This window comes from Arachis stenosperma, chromosome 1, assembly GCF_014773155.1.
Source record: "Arachis stenosperma cultivar V10309 chromosome 1, arast.V10309.gnm1.PFL2, whole genome shotgun sequence".
NCBI classification, from domain to species: Eukaryota; Viridiplantae; Streptophyta; class Magnoliopsida; order Fabales; family Fabaceae; genus Arachis; species Arachis stenosperma.
The window spans coordinates 99,299,194-99,309,975 of NC_080377.1; positions in this window are offsets into that span (position 1 = coordinate 99,299,194).

Genomic DNA, 10,782 nt, shown 5'->3' on the forward strand with positions numbered 1-10,782 from the left:
AGGTTAGCCTTTCCTCATCTCATTTGTCACCTCTGTTATTCAGTTGGAGTTGACATAGAGGGAGACATCCCCATTGATGAGGATAAGCCCATCACTAAGAAAAGGATGGAGCACACAAGAGACCCCACTCATCATGAGATCCCTGAGATCCCTCAAGGGATGCACTTTCCTCCACAAAACTATTGGGAGCAACTGAACACCTCCCTAGGAGAATTGAGTTCCAACATGGGACAATTAAGGGTGGAGCATCAAGAACACTCCATCATCCTCCATGAAATTAGAGAAGATCAAAGGATCATGAGAGAGGAGCAACAAAGACAAGGAAGAGACATTGAGGAGCTCAAGCACTCCATAGGATCTTCAAGAGGAAGACAGAGCCGCCATCACTAAGGTGGACCCGTTCTTTAATTTCCTTGTTCTTTATTTTCTGTTTTTCGAATTTTAATGCTTATGTTTGTCCATGTTTGTGTCTTGTGATCATTAGTGTCTTAGTGTCTATGCCTTAAAGTTATGAATATCCTATGAATCCATCACCTTTCTTAAATAAACATTGTTTTTAATTGAAAAAGATAAGAATTGCATGAATTTTGAATTTTATAGCAGTTTAATTATTTTGATGTGGTGGCATTACTTTTGTCTTCTGAATGTATGCTTAAACAGTGCATATGTCTTTTGAATTTGTGGTTCATGAATGTTTGCTCTTGAAAGAATGATGAAAAAGGAGACATGTTACTGAGGATCTGAAAAATCATAAAAATGATTCTTGAAGCAAGAAAAAGCAGTGAATACAAAAAAAAAAGAGAGAGAAAGCAAGCGAAAAAAAAAAACCGAAAAAAAAAGAAAGAGAAAAAGAAAGAAAAAGAAAGAATAAAGCTGTGATCCAAGGCAAAAAGAGTGTGCTTAAGAACCCTGGACACCTCTAATTGGGGACTCTAGCAAAGCTGAGTCACAATCTGAAAAGGTTCACCCAATTATGTGTCTGTGGCATGTATGTATCCGGTGGTAATACTGGAAGACAGAGTGCTTTGGGCCACGGCCAAGACTCATAAAGTAGCTGTGTTCAAGAATCATCATACTTAACTAGGAGAATCAATAACACTATCTGGATTCTGAGTTCCTAAAGAAGCCAATCATTCTGAATTTCAAAGGATAGAGTGAGATGCCAAAACTGTTCAGAGGCAAAAAGCTAAAAGCCCGCTCATCTAATTAATACTGATCTTCATAGATGTTTTTGGAGTTCATTGCATATTCTCTTCTTTTTATCTTAATGATCTTCAGTTGCTTGAGGACAAGCAACAATTTAAGTTTGGTGTTGTGATGAGCGGATAATTTGTACCCTTTTTGGCATTGTTTTAGTATGTTTTTAGTAGTTTTAGTTGAGTTCTTAGTATATTTTATTAGTTTTTAGTTAAAATTCACTTTCTGAACTTTACTATGAGTTTGTGTGTTTTTCTGTGATTTCAGGTATTTTCTGGCTGAAATTGAGGGACCTGAGCAAAAATCTGATCCAGAGACTGAAAAGGACTGCAGATGCTGTTGGATTCTGACCTCCCTGCATTCGAAGTGGATTTTCTGGAGCTACAGAAGCCCAATTGGCGCGCTCTCAACGGCGTTGGAAAGTAGACATCCTGGGCTTTCCATCAATATATGATAGTCCATACTTTGCCCAAGATTTGATGGCCCAAACCGGCGTTCAAAGTCACCCTCAGAAATTCCAGCGTTAAACGCCGGAACTGGCACCTAAATGGGAGTTAAACGCCCAAACTGGCATAAAAGCTGGCGTTTAACTCCAAGAAGAGTCTCTACACGAAATTGCTTCATTGCTCAGCCCAAGCACACACCAAGTGGGCCGGAAGTGGATTTTATGTCATTTACTCATCTCTGTACACCCTAGGCTACTAGTTTTCTATAAGTAGGACCTTTTGCTATTGTATTAGAGAGCTTTTTCGATCATGTTTTTATGATTGAACTCACTTTGGGAGGCTGGCCATTCGGCCATGCCTAGACCTTGTTCTTATGTATTTTTAACGGTGGAGTTTCTACACACCATAGATTAAGGTGTGGAGCTCTGCTGTACCTCGAGTATTAATGCAATTACTATTGTTCTTCTATTCAATTCCGCTTGTTCTTTGTCCAAGATATCACTTGTTCTTCAACTTGATGAATGTGATGATCCGTGACACTCATCATCATTCTCACCTATGAACAAGGTGACTGACAACCACTTTTGTTCTACAAGCAACCAAGGCTCTAGTGAATATCTTTTGGATTCCTGATACACGATGCATGGTTGATCGCCTGACAACCGAGTGCTCGCCTGACAAACGAGCCAGCCATTCCGTGAGATCAGAGTCTTCGTGGTATAGGCGAGAACTGATGGCGGCATTCAAGAGAATCCGGAAGGCCTAACCTTGTCTGTGGTATTCTGAGTAGGATTCAATGATTGAATGACTGTGACGTGCTTCAAACTCCTAGCAGGCGGGGCGTTAGTGACAGACGCAAAAGAATCACTGGATTCTATTCCGGTCTGACCGAGAACCGACAGCTGATTAGCCATATGCTGTGACAGAGCATAGGAACGTTTTCACTGAGAGGATGGGAGGTAGCCACTGACAACGGTGAAACCCTACATGAGCTTGCCATGGAAAGGAGTAAGAAAGATTGGGTGAAGACAGTAGGAAAGCAGAGAGACGGAAGGGAAGGCATCTTCATACGCTTATCTGAAGTTCCTACCAATGAATTACATAAGTACCTCTATCTTTATCTTTATGCTTTATTCGTATATCACTATACCCATTTGAGTCTGCCTGACTAAGATTTACAAGGTGACCATAGCTTGCTTCATACCAACAATCTCCGTGGGATCGACCCTTACTCACGTAAGGTATTACTTGGACGACCCAGTGCACTTGCTGGTTAGTTGTGCAAAGTTGTGTAGTGATCACAATTTCGCGCACCACTCACCAAGGGTATGGGAGGTTGTGCACACTCTTCTATAATTTCAACTCCATGTCCAATGGAAGAGGATTCCATTGTAGAGAGAAATTCATCCATGATTGAATCCATCTCTTGATAAGCCTCTTCTAAGTCTCCAACGATGATATGCCTTGGAGGTTGCGCACCCTCCTCAACATCAATATCAAGCTTCTTGGAAGTGCTCCATGATGCTACATTCCCTTGGACTTTCAACATCTCCTGAATCTTCAACCACTTCTTCCTTTTCTTCAATGATCATAGGCTCCTCCAATTGTTCCAACACAAAACTTGGTTCTTCCTTCTCCACCGGATTTTTCAATTTTTCCTTCATACTTTGTTCTTCTTTTGACTTTTCACATGGGGCTATGGAAACAAATTGAGTATTCAAACATTGGTGGGCTAAAGTGTGCACCACCTTAGTCAAGTTGGTCACAAACTCAAGTGTATCCCGCTTCATGGCTTCTTATCCTTGGAGTAACAAAGTGAGAGGATCGTCTATTGGGGCTTGGGATGAATAGGAAGGTTCATCATTTTGGAGAGAGGGTTCGTAATAGGAAGGTAGTTCTTCTTGGTAAGGTTGTGGAGATTGTGTGTATTGAGGTGGTTCTTGGTAGTAATCTTGATAGGGTTGTGGTGGTTCTAAAGGTTCTTGCTCATAATGGTCATAAGAATATGGTATGGGTGATTGGTTATATGATGGATATGGATCATAGGGTGGTGTTTGGTAATAAAAGGCTTGTGAGAATGGTTGAGGTTCATGTTGAGGATGAGATTCATAGGCATATGATGGTGGTTGTTGAGTGTCACAAAAAGAGTTATCATAGCCGTTAAATTGGCATGCATTAGGATGAAAATTATACCTATAAGTATCCGGAGGTTGTTGCCAATAGGAGTGATCAATTCCTTGAGGCTCCTCCCATCTTTGTTGGTTCCATCCATGGTACATGTTGCCATTAAAGTCCACATTTCCTACAACACAATTAAAACCAAACTCAAAGCCAAAGTGAGAATTCATAGTGAGAGAACAAAATAAAACTAACAAAAATTAAGAAACAAACAAAAGATAAACCTATTCACAATATTCACATATGTACAATAACTAATAACATAACACCATTGCAAATCCCCGGCAACTGTGCCATTTTGATGATTGGATTTTTTGATGGTTTAGAATTTCACAAATGAAATCTCGTTGAAGTATAGTCTCTAAACCAACAATAATCCTTTCATGCAAAAATTTGTTTGTCACAAGTACAAACCCCTAAAATCTATAAACCGAAGTATTTAAACCTCGGGTCGTTCTCCCTAGGATTTACAATAAAGTGTCTTGTTATTGGTTTTGAGTTATTTTTGGGGTTTTGGTAAGAAACATGGAAGTTAAATGCTAAAAAGTAAACTAATGGCTAAAAAGGTCTTGGCAAGGGTTTGTAGTCAAGAATCTCTATCCTAATTACTAACCACAATATGAGAATTGGCAAGGATTAATCTCACTAAGTCATCCTCTAACTAGTGGTAAAGGAAAGTCAAATGAGCTATATCAATCCTAGTCCATAAGTCCTAACTCTCCACTAATTCAATTAGTGAGAACTAGAGTCAATGGATCCCAATCATCAATTACTTGGACATTAGTAACTTAAGAGTTCCTAAGTTATCTTTCCAAGCCATGAACATAAAATTCTACTCTAAAATCCAACCAAGCATTTCATCAAACACTTGGAATGCATAAAAGGAAAGCATAGTAAATCAACAACAAGAATAAAATCTAACAACAATCAAATGTAAAGAATTAACAACAACAATTAAAGGAAACAAGATCTACATGAATTACCTCTTATTGAATTGAAAGAAAAAGGAAGAAACAAAAGTAGATCTACAACAAAACACAAGAACAACATAAAAGAGATTACACCAAAAGAATAGAAGAAGATGAATGTAGCAACAAAGAATTGAGAGATAGAAGTGGAAGAAAGCAAAGATTAAAACCTAGATCTAAGAACTAAACATAATCCTAATCCTAATCCTAGAGAGAAGTGAGAGCTTCTCTCTCTAGAAACTACTTCTAAAACTAAACTATGACTAATGGTAACTAACTTCCAAAGTATGAGAGTATGTTCATTCCCCCTTCAATCCTTGGCTTAAATAGCATCAGAAATGAGTTGGATTGGGCCCACAAGGCTTCTAAAATCGCTGGCCACGTGTTGCATTAAGTGGGTCATGTGCCACCATCGGCGCGTCCGCGTACTGTGCGCGTGCGCGCCCCTATGTGCGATGCAACTATGGCAAATCTTATATCGTTTCGAAGCCCCGGATGTTAGCTTTCTAACCCAACTAGAACCGCATCATTTGGACTTCTGTAGCACAAATTATGGTCATTTAAGTGCGAAGAGGTCGGCTTGACAGCTTTCCGGTTCTTTCATTTCTTCATGAGTACTCCAACTTTTCATGCTTTCTTTCTTCATTCCCTTGATCCAATCTTTGCCTCCTAAACCTTAAATCACTTAACAAACATATCAAGGCATCTAATGGAATCAAGGTGAATTAAATTTATTTATTTTAAGACCTAAAAAGCATGTTTTCACTCTTAAGCACAATTAAAGGAGAATATACAAAACCATGCTATTTCATTGAATAAATGTGGGTAAAAGGTATTAAAATCCCCTAAAATCAATACAAGATAAACCCTAAATATGGGGTTTATCAAGCAACAGAGGCAAGGAAGAGACATAAAAGAGCTCAAAAAGCACCATTAGTCCTTCAAAAAGGCGCCACCCTCACTAAGGTGGACTCATTCCTTAACTTCCTTGTTCTTATCTCTGTTTTTCAATTTTTATGTTATATGTGTGTTTATGTTTTATGTCTCTACCTCATGATCATTAGTATTGAGTAACTATGTCTTAAGGCTATGAATAATTCTATGAATCCTTCACCTCTCTTAAATGAAAAATGTTTCTAATTCAAAAGAACAAGAAGTACATGAATTTCGAAATTATCCTTGAATTTAGTTTAATTATATTGATGTGGTGACAATACTTTTTGTTTTCTGAATGAATGCTTGAACAGTGCATAATTTTGATGTTGTTGTTTATGAATGTTAAAATTGTTGGCTCTTGAAAGAATGATGAACAAAGAGAATGTTATTAAAAATCTGAAAAATCATGAAAATTGATTCTTGAAGCAAGAAAAACAGTGAAAAAGCAAAAGCTTGCAAAGAAAAAAAATGGCGAAAAAAATTAGAAAGAAAAAGAAAAAGCAAGTAGAAAAAGCCAATAGCCCTTAAAACCAAAAGGCAAGGGTAAAAAAGGATCGAAGGCTTTGAGCATCAATGGATAGGAGGGCCCAAGGAAATAAAATCCAGGCCTAAGCGGCTAAATCAAGCTGTCCCTAACCATGTGCTTGTGGCATGCAGGTCCAAGTGAAAAGCTTGAGACTGAGTGGTTAAAGTCGTGATCCAAAGCAAAAAGAGTGTGCTTAAGAACTCTGGACACCTCTAACTGGGGACTTTAGCAAAGCTGAGTCACAATCTGAAAAGGTTCACCCAGCTATGTGTCTGTGGCATTTATGTATCCGGTGGTAATACTACAAAACAAAATGCTTAGGGCCACGGCCAAGACTCATAAAAGTAGCTGTGTTCAAGAATCAACAAACTTAACTAGGAGAATCAATAACACTATCTGAAATTCTAAGTTCCTATAGATGCCAATCATTCTGAACATCAAAGGGGAAAGTGAGATGCCAAAACTGTTCAGAAGCAAAAAGCTACAAGTCCCGCTCATCTAATTAGAATTAATATTCATTGATATTTTGGGATTTATAGTATATTCTCTTCTTTTTATCCTAATTGATTTTCAGTTGCTTGAGGACAAGCAACAATTTAAGTTTGGTGTTGTGATGAGCGAATAATTTATACGCTTTTTGGCATTGTTTTTAGGTAGTTTTTAGTAGGATATAGTTACTTTTAGGGATGTTTTCATTAGTTTTTATGCTAAATTCACATTTCTGGACTTTACTATGAGTTTGTGTGTTTTTTTTTTTTGTGATTTCAGGTATTTTCTGGCTGAAATTGAGGGACTTGAGGAAAACTCTGATAAAAGGCTGACAAAGGACTGCTGATGCTGTTGGATTCTGATCTCTCTGCACTCGAAATGGATTTTCTGGAGCTACAGAACTCAAAATGGCGCGCTCTCAATGGGGTTGGAAAGTAGACATCCAGAGCTTTCCAGCAATATATAATAGTCCATAATTTATTCATGATTAGACAATGTAAACTGGCGCTCAACGCTAGTTCCATGCTGCATTCTGGAGTCAAACGCCAGAAACACGTCACAAACCAGAGTTGAACGCCAAAAACACGTTACAACTTGGCGTTCAACTCCAAAAGAAGAATTTGCACGTGTAAAGCTCAAGCTCAGCCCAAGCACACACCAAGTGGGCCCTAGAAGTGGATTTCTGCATCAATTACTTACTTCTGTAAACCCTAGTAGCTAGTCTAGTATAAATAGAACATTTTACTATTGTATTCAGTGTCTTTTGACCACATATCTGGTCCTTCTCCTTATTTTCGAATTCATATCACATTTTGGGGGCTGGCCATTCGGCCATGCCTGGACCTTCATCACTTATGTATTTTCAACGGTGGAGTTTCTACACACCATAGATTAAGGGTGTGGAGCTCTGCTATACCTCGAGTTCTAATGCAATTACTACTATTTTCTATTCAATTCAGTTTATTCCTGTTCTAAGATATTCGTTGCACTTCACCATGATGAATGTGATGATCCGTGACACTCATCATCATTCTCACCTATGAACGCGTGACTAACAACCACTTCCGTTCTACCTTAGACCGGGCACATATCTCTTGGATTCCTTTATTAGAATCTTCGTGGTATAAGCTAGATTGATGGCGGCATTCATGAGAATCTGGAAAGTCTAAACCTTGTCTGTGGTATTCCGAGTAGGATTCAGGGATTGAATGACTATGACGAGCTTCAAACTCGCGATTGTTGGGCGTGATGACAAACGCAAAAGAATCAAGGGATTCTATTCCAACATGATCAAGAACCGACAGATGATTAGCCGTGCCGTGACAGAGCATTTGGACCTTTTTTACTGAGAGGATGGGATGTAACCATTGACAACGGTGATGCCCTACATACAGCTTGCCATGGAAAGGAGTAAAAAGGATTGGATGAAGGCAGTAAGAAAGCAGAGATTCAAAAGGAGCACAGCATCTTCATACGCCTATCTGAAATTCCCACTAATGATTTACATAAGTATTTCTATCTTTATTTTCTGCTTTGTTTATTATTCGAAAATTCCATAACATTTACTATCCGCCTGATTGAGATTTACAAGATGACCATAGCTTGCTTCGTACCAACAATCTCCATGGGATCGACCCTTACTCATGTAAATTATTACTTGGACGACCCAGTGCACTTGCTGGTTACTTGTGCGGAGTTGTGACTAAGTGCGATTCACGTTTGAGAGCACTACCAATTTCATTGGCGCCATTGTTGATGATCACAATTTCGTGCACCAAAGAGCAACAAAGGCAAGAAAGAGACATAGACGAGCTCAAGCGTTCCATTGGATCTTCAAGAGGAAGAACTAGCCGCCATCACAAAGGTGGACCCGTTCTTTGATTTCCTTGTTCTTATCTTTCTATTTTTTTTATTTTTATGCTTTATGTTTTATCTATGTTTATGTCTTTATTACATGATCATTAGTGTCTGGTGCACAAAATTGTGATCTCAATGGCGCCAACAACTTGGTACGTAGAATTGTAATATCATTCTTTCTCACAACTTCGCACAACTAACCAGCAAGTGCATTGGGTCATCCAAGTAATAAACCTTACGTGAGTAAGGGTCGATCCCACGGAGATTGTCAGCTTGAAGCAAGCTATGGTCATCTTGTAAATCTCAGTCAGGCAGATTCAAATGGTTATGGAGTTTTGATAACTGAAAGATAAACATAAAATAAAGATAGAGATACTTATGTAATTCATTGGTGGAAATTTCAGATGAGCGTATGGAGTTGCTTTGTTCCTGTTGAATCTCTGCTTTCCTACTGCCTTCATCCAATCCTTCTTACTCCTTTCCATGGCAAGCTGTATGTTGGGTTTCACCGGCGTCAATGGCTACCTCCCGTCCTCTCAGTGAAAAAGGTCCTCTACAGTTTCCCGCATGGCTAATTAGTTGTTGGTTCTTGATCATGTAGGAGTAGAATTTACTATCCTTTTGCGTCTGTCATCACGCCCTACAGTCACGAGTTTGAAGCTCATCACAGTTATCCCATCTCGGATCCTACTCGGAATACCACAGACAAGGTTTAGACTTTTCGGATCTCAAAAATGCTGCCAATAGATTCTAGCTTATACCACGAAGACTTTGATCTCAAGGAATTGAAGGCTCTGTTGTCAAGAGAGGCAATCAACACGCATGAGTCAGGAATCCAAGAGATACACGCTCAATCTTAAGTAGAACGGAAGTGGTTGTCAGGCATGCGTTCATAGGTGAGAATGATGATGAGTGTCACGGATTATTACATTCATTAGGTTGAAGTGCGAGTGAATATCTTAGAATAAGAATAAGCTTGAATTGAATAGAATATAGTAGTAATTGCATTAATACTCGAGGAACAGCAGAGCTCTACACCCTAATTTATGGTGTGTAGAAACTCCACCGTTGAAGATACATAAGTGGTCTGGAGGTCCAGGCATGGCCGAATGGCCAGCCTCCCCAAATATGAAAATATGATATCCAGAATGTCTCTATGATCCGAAGATGAAAATACAATAGTAAAAGGTCCTATTTATAATGAAAGTAGCTACTAGGGTTTACAGAAATAGGTAAATGATGCAGAAATCCACTTCCGGACCCACTTGGTGTGTGCTTGGGCTGAGCATTGAGCTTCATATGTGTAGAGCCTTCTCTTGGAGTAAAACGCCAGCTTTTATGCCAGTTTGGGCGTTTAACTCCAACTTTTATGCCATTTCTGGCGTTTTGATGCCAGAAAAGGGTAGAGAGCTGGCGTTTTGACGCCATTATACGTCGTCAAAACTCACGTAAAGTATAGACTACTATATATTTCTGGAAAGCTCTGGATGTCTACTTTCCAAAGCAATTAAGAGTGCGACATTTGGAGTTATGTAGATCTAGAAAATCCACTTCGAGTGCATGGAGGTCAGAATCCACCAGCATCAGCAGTCCTTTGTCAGCCTCTGAATCATATTTTTGCTCAGGTCCCTCAATTTCAGCCAGAAAATACCTAAAATCACAGAAAAACACACAAACTCATATTAAAGTCCAGAATTGTGAATTTTGCTTAAAAACTAATTAAAATATACTAAAAACTAACAAAATCATACTAAAAACTATATAAAAATAATGCCAAAAAGTGTATAAATTATCTGCTCATAACAACACCAAACTTAGATTGTTGCTTGTCCCCAAGCAACTGAAAACAAAATAGAATAAAAAGAAGAGAATATACGATGAATCCCACAGTATCAATGAAACTTAGTCCTAATTAGATGAGCGGGGCTTGTAGCTTTTTGCTTCTGAACAGTTTTGGCATCTCACTTTTTCCTTTGAAATTCAGAATGATTGGCATCTATAGGAACTTAGAATTTTAGATAGTGTTATTGATTCTCCTAGTTCAGTACGTTGATTCTTGAACACAGCTACTTTATGAGTCTTGGCCGTGACCCTAAGCACTTTGTTTTCCAGTATTACCACCGAATACATAAATGCCACAGACACATAACTGGGTGAACCTTTTTAGATTGTGACTCAGCTTTGC